General features: G+C 39.0%; 1 long non-coding RNA gene across 4 annotated transcripts in view; it reads left to right on the top strand.

The window, feature by feature from the left end:
* LOC130283772 (uncharacterized) overlaps positions 1-11149 on the top strand; it is a 39014-nt gene extending 27865 nt beyond the window's left edge. For 2 of the 4 annotated variants that reach the window (XR_008846842.1, XR_008846841.1), the window contains 5 exons: positions 2474-2612; positions 8736-8915; positions 9234-9349; positions 9442-9644; positions 9736-11149. This is a non-coding gene — a long non-coding RNA (uncharacterized LOC130283772). Of the gene's footprint in view, positions 1-2473; positions 2613-2807; positions 2851-8735; positions 8916-9233; positions 9350-9441; positions 9645-9735 lie in introns of all 4 variants that reach the window. The other 2 variants (XR_008846843.1, XR_008846840.1) reach the window with 2 other exon arrangements.
* Positions 11150-13054: the final 1905 nt, after the last annotated feature.

Genomic DNA, 13054 nt, shown 5'->3' with positions numbered 1-13054 from the left:
GACTTTTAAAGAGCCTCTGATGATCTTCAAATTGAAAACAAAGTGGAAAAATAAAGAGGCATTACATTTGTTACATCAATGCTGATAATAATTCATACGTAAGCCTTTTGGAGTAAATTACATTAGCACAGTTTTTCAAGCAACCCCCCCCCCCCCCCCCATAAAAAAATAAATAAATAAATATATATATATATATATATATATATATATATATATATATATATATATATATATAAAAACAATAACAAAAAAACAACAAAAATAAATAAATAAAATAAATAAATCTAAATATATACTAAAAAAATACATATTTATAAAGGGAATATTCACACTTGTTAGATATATATTTCAACAGGTATCGAAAGAATTTGCCAGCAGAAATTCATTGTCTTCATTTTTAATCATACTTTGGATTTTCCTTGCTGCATCATGCTATTTCACCAGTGGATTTTTTTCTGTAACATAACCAAAAATCCATGCAGAAATTTTCAATAGCATGTGAATTCGTATATGGTTACTGCCATTTATCTAGTGTTGCTGCAACTTTACTTCATTTCCCTGAAATGTCACACCTAATAATTATTGTGGCACTTGCAGTGCATCTGGCATTTAAAAATGTAGTACATTTTTTGTTTACGCACTTCACTCCCCAACTTGCTGCAATGTCCATCCAGCTTCAATGGAAGGCTTGATTATAGGTCTACAGAGAACATACAAATTTGTTGCAGATGTGGGGGCATCTGAACCTAGGGTCCCAGCAACAATGCTAAATTCTGAGCCACCATGTAACCTGCATTTATGGTATACCACAGTATGTCTGATAAATTTGGGTCTTTTTTTGGGGAGCCTGATTAATCTCGAATTATAAGAACCTCAGCCCAACCTAGCCTGCTTGGTTCAGCTGTAGGTGTTTGGGAAACCCTTAAACAAGATAGCGGGCTGTTTTACATAGTTTTTATAAGTCCCATAAAAGTAATGAAAGTTGTATACCCTGTTCCCATATCTGCAGTAAACATCCATGAGATTTAAAAGTCCAGACTGGGTTGGGGGAAGGATGGGGGGGGGGGGGGGGTTAGGGGGAGGGGGGTTGGTTGGTTTAGATAGATGGAGCTCCAAAAAGTGGAACCTGTATCTTTTAGCAAGTCAAGGCATATTCAGCAAAGGTTGGGGATGAGAATACCCTTATAAGTATAAGATGGCCAAAATCTACAAATGCAAGTGACCTTCAGCTTGTTATATTCATTTTTTTAAGTTAGTTCTGTATCAGGTGTCTGATTGCCCCCCCCCCCCCCACCCCAATATTATTGTGAGGAGTCAATCCATTGTCATGGCAGCCCAAGGTCTGTACTAGGCATCTGTTTCTGTCATTACTAATCTATAGAAAGGCTGTACTAGCCGATCACCAATTGAATTGATCAATGTAGTATTAAAGTATTACATTATTCTGTATGAGCAATTGATTAAATACATATACAAATCCCCTAGGGGGACTAAAACAATGTAAGAGAAGTAATGTTTTTGAAAATAATTTTTTTTCCACTTAATAAAAATCGCTTCCAAAGTGCACATTACTAGAGTAAAAATATGTCTATTTTTTTTTAAATGCTGATTTTACTGCCATGTTTATACTCGTAATGTTATGGTGAGTGAACCCAGCCTATATATAACGTATATATATATAACATCATACATCACATATTTTAATAGTAAGCACTGACTGTTTTATCAAGACTGTCCATTGTTCTCTCTTGTAATTCACATTGATTTCAAAATTTTTTTGTAATTTTTTTTTTTAAAGGTTCTGATTTACTGCTGGGTATTATAGTCAAATGTGTTTTTTTTTCTTTAGTTGCTCAACCAAAGGATCTGATAGAAGCAGCAGAAGACCCCAGTCTGCAGCCATAAATAAAATGTTACAGGGGTTGTATGTTAATATATCAAAGGGATTTTTTAGTGAAGAGTTTTACAATGTTCTAATATCTTCGACAGTATATATTATAATTTCTCACTATTTTAAAAACTCTGCTTGCTTTCTCTAAAAGGAGACATTCAATTATTTGAACAGCACTTTACAGTCACATGACAATCACCCCCTATAAAACTCGAAGGAGCGTTGTCATGCGTTCTGGGTCAGAATGAAACAAAGAGACATGAGTCTCCATTTTGACCCTGGCAGCCATGTTTAAGCAGATGCATGCAAAGATTAACCCTAAATGCCAAAATAATAATGTTATTTTATTGAATATAAATTGGTGCATCCCACAAACATATTTTATATTCGCATTCTGCATATAATTAGCTGTACACCACATCAACCATAATACATGTTACTCTAATATTTAATAGGGTTTTAGTTTTTTAGAGAAAAGCACATAGTTTTGTTATTCTGTTGTTCCTCATATTCCAGCCATTTTTGATGAATCTGTAATATTCCACACTAACTTTTATTGTCATAAACATTTCATCACAATAGCAAATGAGGTTCTCAGAACACCATATCAGCTTTGTTTGGAGTTTCTTAAAAGGTCCCAGCTTTCCCCTGGAAGTTACCTGAGAAGTGAGGCAATGAGGAGCCAGAGAGGACCTGTAAAATGCATCAATACGACTGTATGGTAACTATACAAGGGTCCTTTAATTACACGTTCTTTCCCTCTTTCCCATTACTTAAAGTTAGAGGTCTCACATACAGTATATCTGGTAGCATACTAGCTCTTATTTTATTGAGATAATTTTACAATGTGGATAAAATTATATCAGTTAGTATATATTGTGAAATATCTTTCCTAATCTCCAGTTTGAGATTATAGGTTCTAGAATACAGAAAATGATCCTTCTACTGCAGAGAATAGGGTGTGTTCTGTGCATATTAATGCATACATATATTGTATATAGTATAGTCTTATCTTTCACCATCCAATTTAAATAATACAAATATATCCGCAAGAAAACTTATTTAAGTATTCCTTCACATTAAGTGTGCCATAGAAACCATAAAAGTAAGATAACAAACTTACTAAAATAGATTTTATATTTGTACTTAAATATGTCCTACCAGATTTGTGTGGTTAGTTAGGGACTGGAGGGTCCATATAAGTCACCTCAATTTAATATATTTAGAGATCAGATATTGGCCCATTCTTTATATCATTTGGTCTAATAACATATGATTCGAGATGAGCGAACTTTTGAAAAATTTGATTTGGCCGATTTACCGAATAAAAAAAAAAAAAAATTGGTTCGATCGGAATTTATTTGCAGCAAATCTATATTAAAAACAGCTATTTCTGGCCTACAGAGAGCCTCAATAGGGGTGTAGAACACTTTTCTGTGTTCTAACACGCATATGGAGTATGCTGGGGTAGTGAAATAATACTGTTATTCAGAATGACATGCAGATTACTGACATCGCTATTAGAATCACTCCCGCAGAGTGATGACAGTGCCTAGAGGTGGCATGAGTATGAGGAGACCATATAGTGACTGAATTACACAGCGTGGAGGTGTTGGCAGCATGAGGAGACCATATAGTGGCTGAATTACACCGCTTGGATGAGGCTGAAGCATGAGGAGACCATATAGTGGCTGAATGACACAGCATGGAGGTGTTGGCAGCATGAAGAGACCATAATGTGGCCGAATGACACAGCCTGGAGCTGGCAGCAGCATGAAGAGACCATAATGTGGCCGAATGGCACAGCCTGGAGCTGGCAGCAGCATGAGTAAACACAAGGGCTTCACACTCCCTAAGATTAAAAGATGAATTTTGAAATTTAAATTGAAGATTTATGGTAGCTAGTGCTATCATCAAAAATGTTTAGGTCCAGGCCCAGCAGCATCAGTAAACCATATATTGGCTGAATGGCACAGCATAGAGTTTGCAGCAGCATGAATAGACACCAGGGCTTCACAATGCCTAAGAATAAAGGATGAATTTTTACATTTTAATTGAAGATTTTGTTATGGTAGAACTAGCTACCCATAATCTTCAATTTAAATGTCAAAATTCGTCTTTTAATCTTAAGGATTGTGAAGCCCTAGTGTCTCCTCATGCTGCTGTCCACTCCAGGCTGACCCATTCAGCCAATTTATTGTTTACTGATGCTGCTGGGCCTGGGTCTGGGCCTAATAAATTTTTATGGTAGTGCTACCATAAAAAAATTTAGGCCCAGACCCAGGCCCAGCAGCATCAGTAAACAATAAATTGTCTGAGATTAAAAGACGAATTTTGGCATTTAAATTGAAGATTATGGGTAGCTAGTGCTACCATAACAACATTTCCCAGACCAAGGCCCAGCAACATCAGTAAACCATATATTGCCTGAATGACACAGCCTGAAGTTTGGTGAAGCATGAGGAGACCTTATAGTGTCTGAATGGCACAGCCTGGAGTTGGCAGAAGCATGAGGAGATCATTGAAATTTATGATTTTTAAATTTAAGATTTTGAAATTGAAATTAAGGATTTTGAAATTGAACTTTTAACTCCCAAGTTTTAGTGACCCGGGCCCCGACGGGACACTAAAACAAAGGAACAAAGGACCAAATCTAACAAGGAGTCACATGTCACATGGCAGCACATAGACAAAGCCTGGAGGTGGCATCAGTAGGAGGAGACCATATAGTGGCTGAATGGCACAGCCTGGAGTTTGTGGCAGCATGAAGAGACCATATAGTGGCTGAATGGAACAGCCTGGAGGTAGCAGAAGCATGAGGAGACCATTGAAATTTAAGAATTTTAAATAGAAATTTAAGATTTTGAAATTGAGGATTTTGAAATTTAACTTTTAAAGGGGTTATCCAGGAAAAACTTTTTATTATATATTTCAACTGGCTTCAGAAAGTTTTGTAAGATTTGTAAATTACTTCTATTAAAAAATCTTAATCCTATCAGTACTTATGAGCTGCTGAAGTTGAGTCACATGTCACATGGCAGCACAATGACAGAGCCTGGAGGTGGCATCAGTAGGAGGAGACCATATTGTGGCTGAATGGCACAGCCTGGATTTGGCTGAAGCATGAAAATAGAACATATAGTGGCTGAATGAGACGGCCTTGAGGTGGCATCAGTATGAGGAGAAAATATAGTGGCTGAATGACTGCCTGGAGTTGGCGGCAGATGAGACAATAGGGCCTCACAATCTCTAAAAATAAAAGATGATTTTTCAAATTTGCATTGAAGATGTATGGTACCTAGTGCAACTATAAACATATATATGACAGACACAAACTTAGCGCCCGGACTGGCGTGGGCAGCGCCTAGCAAGCAGGAATCAGGAACAAACGAATGTCCAGCTCAATGATGCGGAAACGGAATGCTTTTATTGCGGTATTCAGCACATAGATGACAGCGTTACAGGTGACGCGTTTCGGCCCTGGAGTTGGGCCATAGTCATACAAAGGTATAAGGCATATGCAAGCCTTATATATGGAGCACCTCTCATAGATCGTTCAATCACGAGTCATGATCACTGGTAAGCTCCTCCCCCATAGTTATGGACAGGTGTGCCGTAATCTCAACTTTCAACTCAGCACACCTATGCAGTGATGGTGAACATAAGGCTTAGTTCATACTATAAAATGCAAGGTGGCAAACAAGAGACTTGACAAAAGTACTTGTACTGCAATTATCCTTGTAACATATAATACATTCATAAAAAACCCAATAATAGGCCATAAAAGAAGAAAAACTTATATTGTCAGGCAAATTTGTCTCAGAGTAAAGCATACAAAAATATAAAACATATATGAGTACATAACACTTTAATAAAGAAATATAAAATTATGTTTGTCCCCGAACAATTTGCTGAACATGCACATACATAAAATAAATCAACTCATGAACAGCAAGGGAATGGGGCGCGTATATTAACCTCATGCAACTGTATATATGCTGCATAACAATAACTTATATGGACATGCACCAACGGAACAACAAGTATGAAACATATAAATATAGGAGCAAGGGGACCCTTCACTCAATAGTGTAAAATGGTGTCCATTCTTTTATTCAGACCATTCGGTATGCGGCTGTCTAATTTAGTTATCCAGAAAATCTCCCGATCAAGTAATTTGAGTTTGGTGTTGCCCCCCTTGATTGGAGGGGTAACACGTTCTAAGCCTTGTAACATGGGGTGGATGTATTGCCCCCATGGACCTCAGCACAGTGCCTGGAAACCATCGATACATGTCTGGAGCTGAAGTGACGTTTATGTATGCAAACCTTTAGAGGGCTGGTCGTGCACCCCACATATTGTAAATTACATTCCCGACATGTAAATGCATAAACTACATAGGAGGTGTTACAATTTATATACTTAAGGGTTTTGTGTGATTCACCAGTAGAAGTGGATACAACTGTATCTGTACTATGCATATATTTACAACAGATGCACTTTCTATGCCCGCACTTATGGGATCTGCTATGTCGCAACCAAGTTGGTTGCGACTTTGCATTGCATTCCACAAACAAACTAGGTGAAATAAATTGTCCAACTGTGGGAGCCCTCCTAGAGATACATTTGTAACCTGATGAGAACACCCCCTGAAAAGCAGGGTCGCTAGTGATGACTGGCATGCATTTATGGATTATATTGCATATCTCCTTGAACTCATAGCTGTATCTTGTAGAAAATATTATGGGTGAGTTTTTTTTGGATGCTTTGGATATAGGCTTGTGCGGTTTGTCCAATTTGGGCGAAATGAGTATGTCCCGTGTCCTGTTGGAGGCTATGTTTATACCACGCTTAATATCACGTGTATGATAACCCCGAACCAATAGTTGGGAGTCGATGTCCCCCGCCTCCCGCTCATGTGCAGAGCAGTTCCTTCGGGCTCTAATCATTTCACCCACAGGCAAATTTCTGATCACATGTGGTGGGTGACAAGATCTATTCGATCATCCCCCATTCTCTAACACTACAGGTTCTCACATGGTTTCTCAGCCCTTACTACACTGTCATGCTACAGGAGTACATCGTCCAGGTTGTGGATTTTCTACTACATCATAATTATTTTATGTTCAAAGTTTCTTTCTTCAGATTAAGGGAGCTTCGATGGGGGCGAAGTTCTCCCCCTCTCTCACCAACATTTACATGTGTTGGTGGGAGAGGGGGACAATCTTCTCCCCGTCAAATCCTTTTCTGCCATCAATTATCTGGTATGGTTGCTACATAGATGACCTTCTCATTATTTGGGGGTCCAGTGTGGCGACCATACCGGACTTTAAGGAGTATCTAAATGCAAACACCCACAACCTGAGGTTTACAGTTGCTCATGAAACCCAAAGTGTTGATTTCTTGGATCTACATTTGGTGGGTGATGAGCAGAAACAGTGCATTATTACTACCACATATAGAAAGAGCACTGTTGTCAACTCAACTTTACATGCTTCATCTTGTCATCCACCACATGTGATCAGAAATTTGCCTGTGGGCGAAAAGATTAGAGCCCGAAGGAACTGCTCTGCACATGCAGACTTTGAGCGGGGGACATTGAGTCCCGACTTCTGTCTCGGGGTTATCATACACGCAATATTAAACGTGGTATAAACATAGCTTCCAACAGGACACGGGACACACTCATTTTGCCCAAATTGGACAAACCGCACAAGCCTATAGCCAAAGCATCCAAAACAAGACTCACCCATAAAATTTTCTACAAGATGCCCAACAATTGAAATCTTTGTGAAATTGGTTAGAGAGGAATTTAAAAGACTGAGTAAACATGTAAATGAAGATAACTTAACAAAAGAAGAGAGAATCAGTTTACAGAGATTGAAACAGTTGGATGATGTGGTGTATAAACCAGCTGATAAGGGAGGGAACATAGTCATCTGGCCCCGCAACTTATATGAAGCAGAAGCCCTTAAACAGCTACGCAATAATACCTGCTATAAGAAAATGACTTTTAACCCTTTACCCTCTTTCAAACGGGCATTTCTGGAAATGATCAAACATGCACAAGCTGCGGGTACTATATCTTCACAACTGGTGAAAGCATTGACTGTTGAACATCCATGGATTCCGACCCTGTACCTATTACCCAAAATACACAAACATCTGACAAGACCACCTGGACGACCCATTATTTAAGTTTACCATTGTTTGTGCGGGATACCAATGACATGCTAAAGAGACTTCATGGTCTACATGTTGATGATGACACCCTTTTAGTGACATGTGACGTAGAGTCACTGTATACAAATATACGTCACAGTGATGGCATAACTGCAACAAGGTTTTTCTTGGAAACAAGTGATACTACCAGGGAGATGACTGAGTTTATTTTGCAACTACTTGATTTTACCCTTACCCACAATCTGTTCACGTTCAAGGGGTCCCTGTACCTACAACTCCAGGGTACGGCGATGGGGGCAGCTTGTGCGCCCTCATACGCCAATTTATTCTTGGGGTTGTGGGAGAGGGACCTCTTCCTGTCAGACCGTGGGGACATCGAGATGGATCGCATCCTGTTTTGGGCGCGGTACATCGACGAAGTCCTCATGGTCTGGCAGGGAGATGAGGCACAGCTAACTCAGTTTATTGCCAAACTCAATGCTAATGAAAAGAACATTCATGTCACCTATCATTGCCATCCTAATCGTATTGCGATCCTAATTGTATTGATTTTTTGGACATCACCGTCATCAGAGATCAATTTGGAGCTATCCACACAGACATGTATCGTAAACCTACATCCACCAATACCTATTTACATGCATCTTCATTCCATCCCCAGCATATGATCGCAGCCGTACCCACTGGACAGTACCTGAGAGCCCGCCGGATATGTTCATCCAGACTCCAGGCTGAGGACCTAAGGAGAAGATTCAGCGAAAGAGGCTTCAGCCAACGCAGTTTAAAGAAGGCATATAAGAGAGTGAGCACCACCCCAAGAAATTATTTATTACAACCAAAGGTGAGCATCAAACATTCACAACCAGTCTGGTTTATTATCAATTATAATTCTCAGTGGAAAAATATGCAAAAAACTTTGGATAAATACTGGCCACTACTTACATCTGACCCTGTTCTAAAACAATATATTTCCCCACGAGCAAATATTACAGCAAGAAAATCTAAAAACTTGAGGGATATATTGGTTAAAAGTGAATACATACCAAAGGACCATTAAATGTTTTCGGCTCAAGAGGTTTGAATAATGGATGTTCACCATGCGGGCACTGTGTGGCATGCCCAAACATACAAAAGACTGATGCCTTTTTTAATTCCTCAGGTACCAAGGAATATCACATACGTTCAAGAATAACATGTGAAACGAAATCCGTGATTTAATATGCTACGTGTCAGTGTACAAAAATCTACATTGGGATGACATCCAGAAAATTGAAGGTACGAGTCCGGGAACATGTTAGGGACATCAGACTTGCATCCTCTTGCACAGAGACAGACGATCTTAAACCGTTTGCTCGTCATTTTGCCAGGTACCATAACTGCAACTCCTCGCTACTTAAGGTGAGCTGGAATTGAATCAATTGACCTTGGGATCAGAAGTAGTAATATCGAAAAATTCTCGCCCAGAAAGAAAGCCGATGGATCTGGACTTTGGATACTTTATACCCCAGAGGCCTCAATGACATCTTACCATTTGCTTCATTTCTCTGACTGTTTCGTCTTCCCCCAATAGGTAAATTTGTTTTTAGATGTTTTTATCCGTCTTTATTTTGTGATGTTTTATGTTCCTAATTATGCTTTTCCCCCTTTTTTTCTCCCCACAGAAGGATCAGATGCCACCTGCTTCATCACATGGTACTTTGCTACCCCCACAGCCTGCCATGTGCCACTTGATTATTTTTTGTTTCTCTATAGTCACTCTGCCAAACACCAAAAACTTAGTATTTGGTGGTGATCGTTCTTTTTACCCCATCAATTTTGGGGATATCTGCATACTTCTATGCTTCTGCATATCCATATATGATCACGTAGTGTTTACTTATTCTATTTTTCTCACCTATATATATATATTTTTTTTTTTAGAGATTTTTTTTTAGATGTGTTTTCACAATAACTTTGTTGTACTTTTCGCTAATGTATTTTTTTTTTTTTCATTTTTAATCCTAACCGATGTGCACACCCACTTACAATAACACTTTTTAATTTATTAATTTTATTCATTTTTTATTATCATTTTTCAAATACACTTTTTTTCCATTCAAAATGGTTTTGTCACTATTTCATAATTTTTTTCTTAATCCAACATCAGTGGTAGATCCATTTACCATTCTCATCACTTTTTACAATTTCATTCACATTTGGAGTTGTTTACCTTTTATGTATACTCCTATACTCTCCATACATACTCATATATTTCTTTTTCACATACTCTATATCATTTTAAATTTTTATTGTTTTATTGAAAAGATGGGACTAACAATCCCATACATCCAGTTACAGAATGCTCTCTCACATTAATTACACTGCAGTCACACAATTGGTTAATCACTCACACTCCTATTCGCACTCACTTTTTTCACCATCTTTACGCCCATCCTCTTTTCCTCTTATCACATTCTCATTTTCTCCTTCACATCCTCACACTCTCTACTGAACACACTTCACGTCACTCAATTCATCAATTGCGCATGCGGGGTAATACAAACTTCACTTTGCAAAGTACTGAGCCCAGTATAGTGTGCAGGCGCCGTCTCCCGGCTCACGCGACTACGAGTATGTGGCGTCATGTGATCCGGTCAGCTGGCCGGGCCTCTGACGCGGTACCCGGAAGTTGATGGTGCCGGGAATGACGGCGTGTGCGCCATTTGTATGCTGCGCTCAGGTATAACCAATGCTTATAATTAGGTACCGTGATGTGGCTACCTGTGATTGGTCTGTGGTAGCATAAATAGCATATCCTGATGGAGAGACGCCACCCCTCGACAAAGGTTTGCCGAAACACCGCGTTGGGGTGGTTTTGCTCCGGTGTCCTGTGCCTTCTTTACCTTTATGTATGGCTAAGTATACACTCTGCATTTTATGCTTCTGCACAATTTTGCACAATAGACTTTGTTTACATGTGTTTACTGCTATGTATATGCTGCCTGTCAGTTTGCTAATGTACCATGCACTAGGCACTTTGTAAAGGATACATGAGTGACACCTTTTCTTGATTCTCTTCCCTTCCTGGGTAGATATTCTCCCATTTTTTATGTAATTTGATTATTAATAAAATTGTTTACTAATTTTACAAAAACTAATAAGTGACTCCAGTTTCTTTCTTCTGTTTGCATATTATATTTGGGAGGTCACTAAGCACTTTATTACATAGGGGGACACTATGGCACTTTAATATTAACCTTACATGTTATGTAATTTGTTTATTTTCCCCCTTTTCTTATCTGAAAACCTGACACTGTCTATAATATGGCACATTCCTGTGCGGTCCTAGCGCCAGAACCATTACAGACTAACCCTGGGCAAAAGCTTTGGCAAAAGTTTTTTCCTCCTTCCATCATAAGTATGGTGAGGATAAATGGCCACCCTGTCTGCTCCCCGCCCTGGCCACTCTGGTATCTTGATACGTCAATTTCAGTCCCTGCTGTTCACCAGATTAACCCGGCGTGTCTGTTTTTTGTTCTGACAGCAGCTTCAGCACCTTCTGCCCAACTGCAGCTTTACCTATCACTATGATGACTAGAGTTGAGCGAACTTTTAAGTTTGGTTAGCCTGACTCGCTGAACTTTTCGGACTTTTGCCGAACTTTTCGACTCAAACCGGCAATAAAATAACCCCCTAAACATGTGTATAACACTGCCTAACACCTCTTAACCCCTGTTTAACTCTGTTACTACCATTACTACCAGTTTAATTTACAAACTTACATTTATACTTGGACTTATCAGCCATAACTATGGCTAGATGAAAAGAATTTGGCCAAGGAACCCGTATACTTCGTGAACAGGGAGTATTATACAAATGGGGGTTCCCAGTAAAACTTATAAATACCTTTAAGGGGAGAAAATATGTTCCATCGACCCCACAGCAATTATTATCTCTCTGCCGAGAATGGGACTTAACCACGGATGGGCAAGATAACACAGTACGAGCACAGGATCTCCCAAATTATGTTAGAACTGAATGGGCCAGGGTCCCCAGTAGAGGAGAGACCTTGCGTAAAAATAGTAGAACCAGGACCGAGCGGTCTCCACCAGACCATTAAGATCTGAAGATAAATTATTGTTAAATGTAAAATACTAAATAGTTGCACATAATAGGTTAGAAATGTCTGTTGTTTTGCAGAATTTTGTCGGATTAGCCATGATAGAAGTTTTTTTGGGAAATGCCAAATTCCCTCTAAAGGGCATAAGGGGAATATGCCTGCACTATTGATTTTGAATAACCTGATGTCAAAGGAATAAAATTGTTTAGTCATGTGAGAGATTACTCAAAAATACTTTTGCAGCTTTTTGCCTAACTTATATTCTCTTTCTTGGTTCACTTTAACTAAAACTTTTCTTTTTCTTTGGGCACCTGGTCCTTTGATTTATTGGAATACAAGAATTATAGGGAGAGAACTCCCTCTGCAGGAGGGACAGCATAGAGACGGTTAGTAAGCATTTATGTATATATGAGGGATTGGAGACTCCCCCTCTCAGCGCAACTGCCAAAACAAGGAGAATACATACAGTCAAATGACGCTTAAAATCCTCTCTCAAAATGTAAGGGGGTTAAACTCCCCTTGCAAACGTTCTCTCCTGTCCAAAGAAGTCCGAATCCATCAGGCGGACATCTGTTGTATACAAGAAACACATTTGAATATAAATGATCTACTTAGGCTTAAGTTTAAATCATATCCAACAGTAGTCTCCTCACGAGCGATGTGCAAGAGAGGGTGTATCTATTTTAAAACGCGACTCAATAACATTTACCGTATTTTTCGCCCTATAGGACGCACCGGCATATAAGACGCACCTTACTTTAAAGGTCCAAAATCTAGAAAAAAAGATTCTGAACCCAAAAGTGATCTTAAACCTGCGGACCTCCAGATGCTGCAAAACTACAACTCCCAGCATGCCCGGACAGCCAACGGCTGTCCGGGCA

This window comes from Hyla sarda, chromosome 1, assembly GCF_029499605.1.
Source record: "Hyla sarda isolate aHylSar1 chromosome 1, aHylSar1.hap1, whole genome shotgun sequence".
Classification (NCBI taxonomy): domain Eukaryota; kingdom Metazoa; phylum Chordata; class Amphibia; order Anura; family Hylidae; genus Hyla; species Hyla sarda.
The sequence above is the reverse complement of the archived record's forward strand: the minus strand, read 5'-3'. Positions and strand labels throughout refer to the sequence as shown.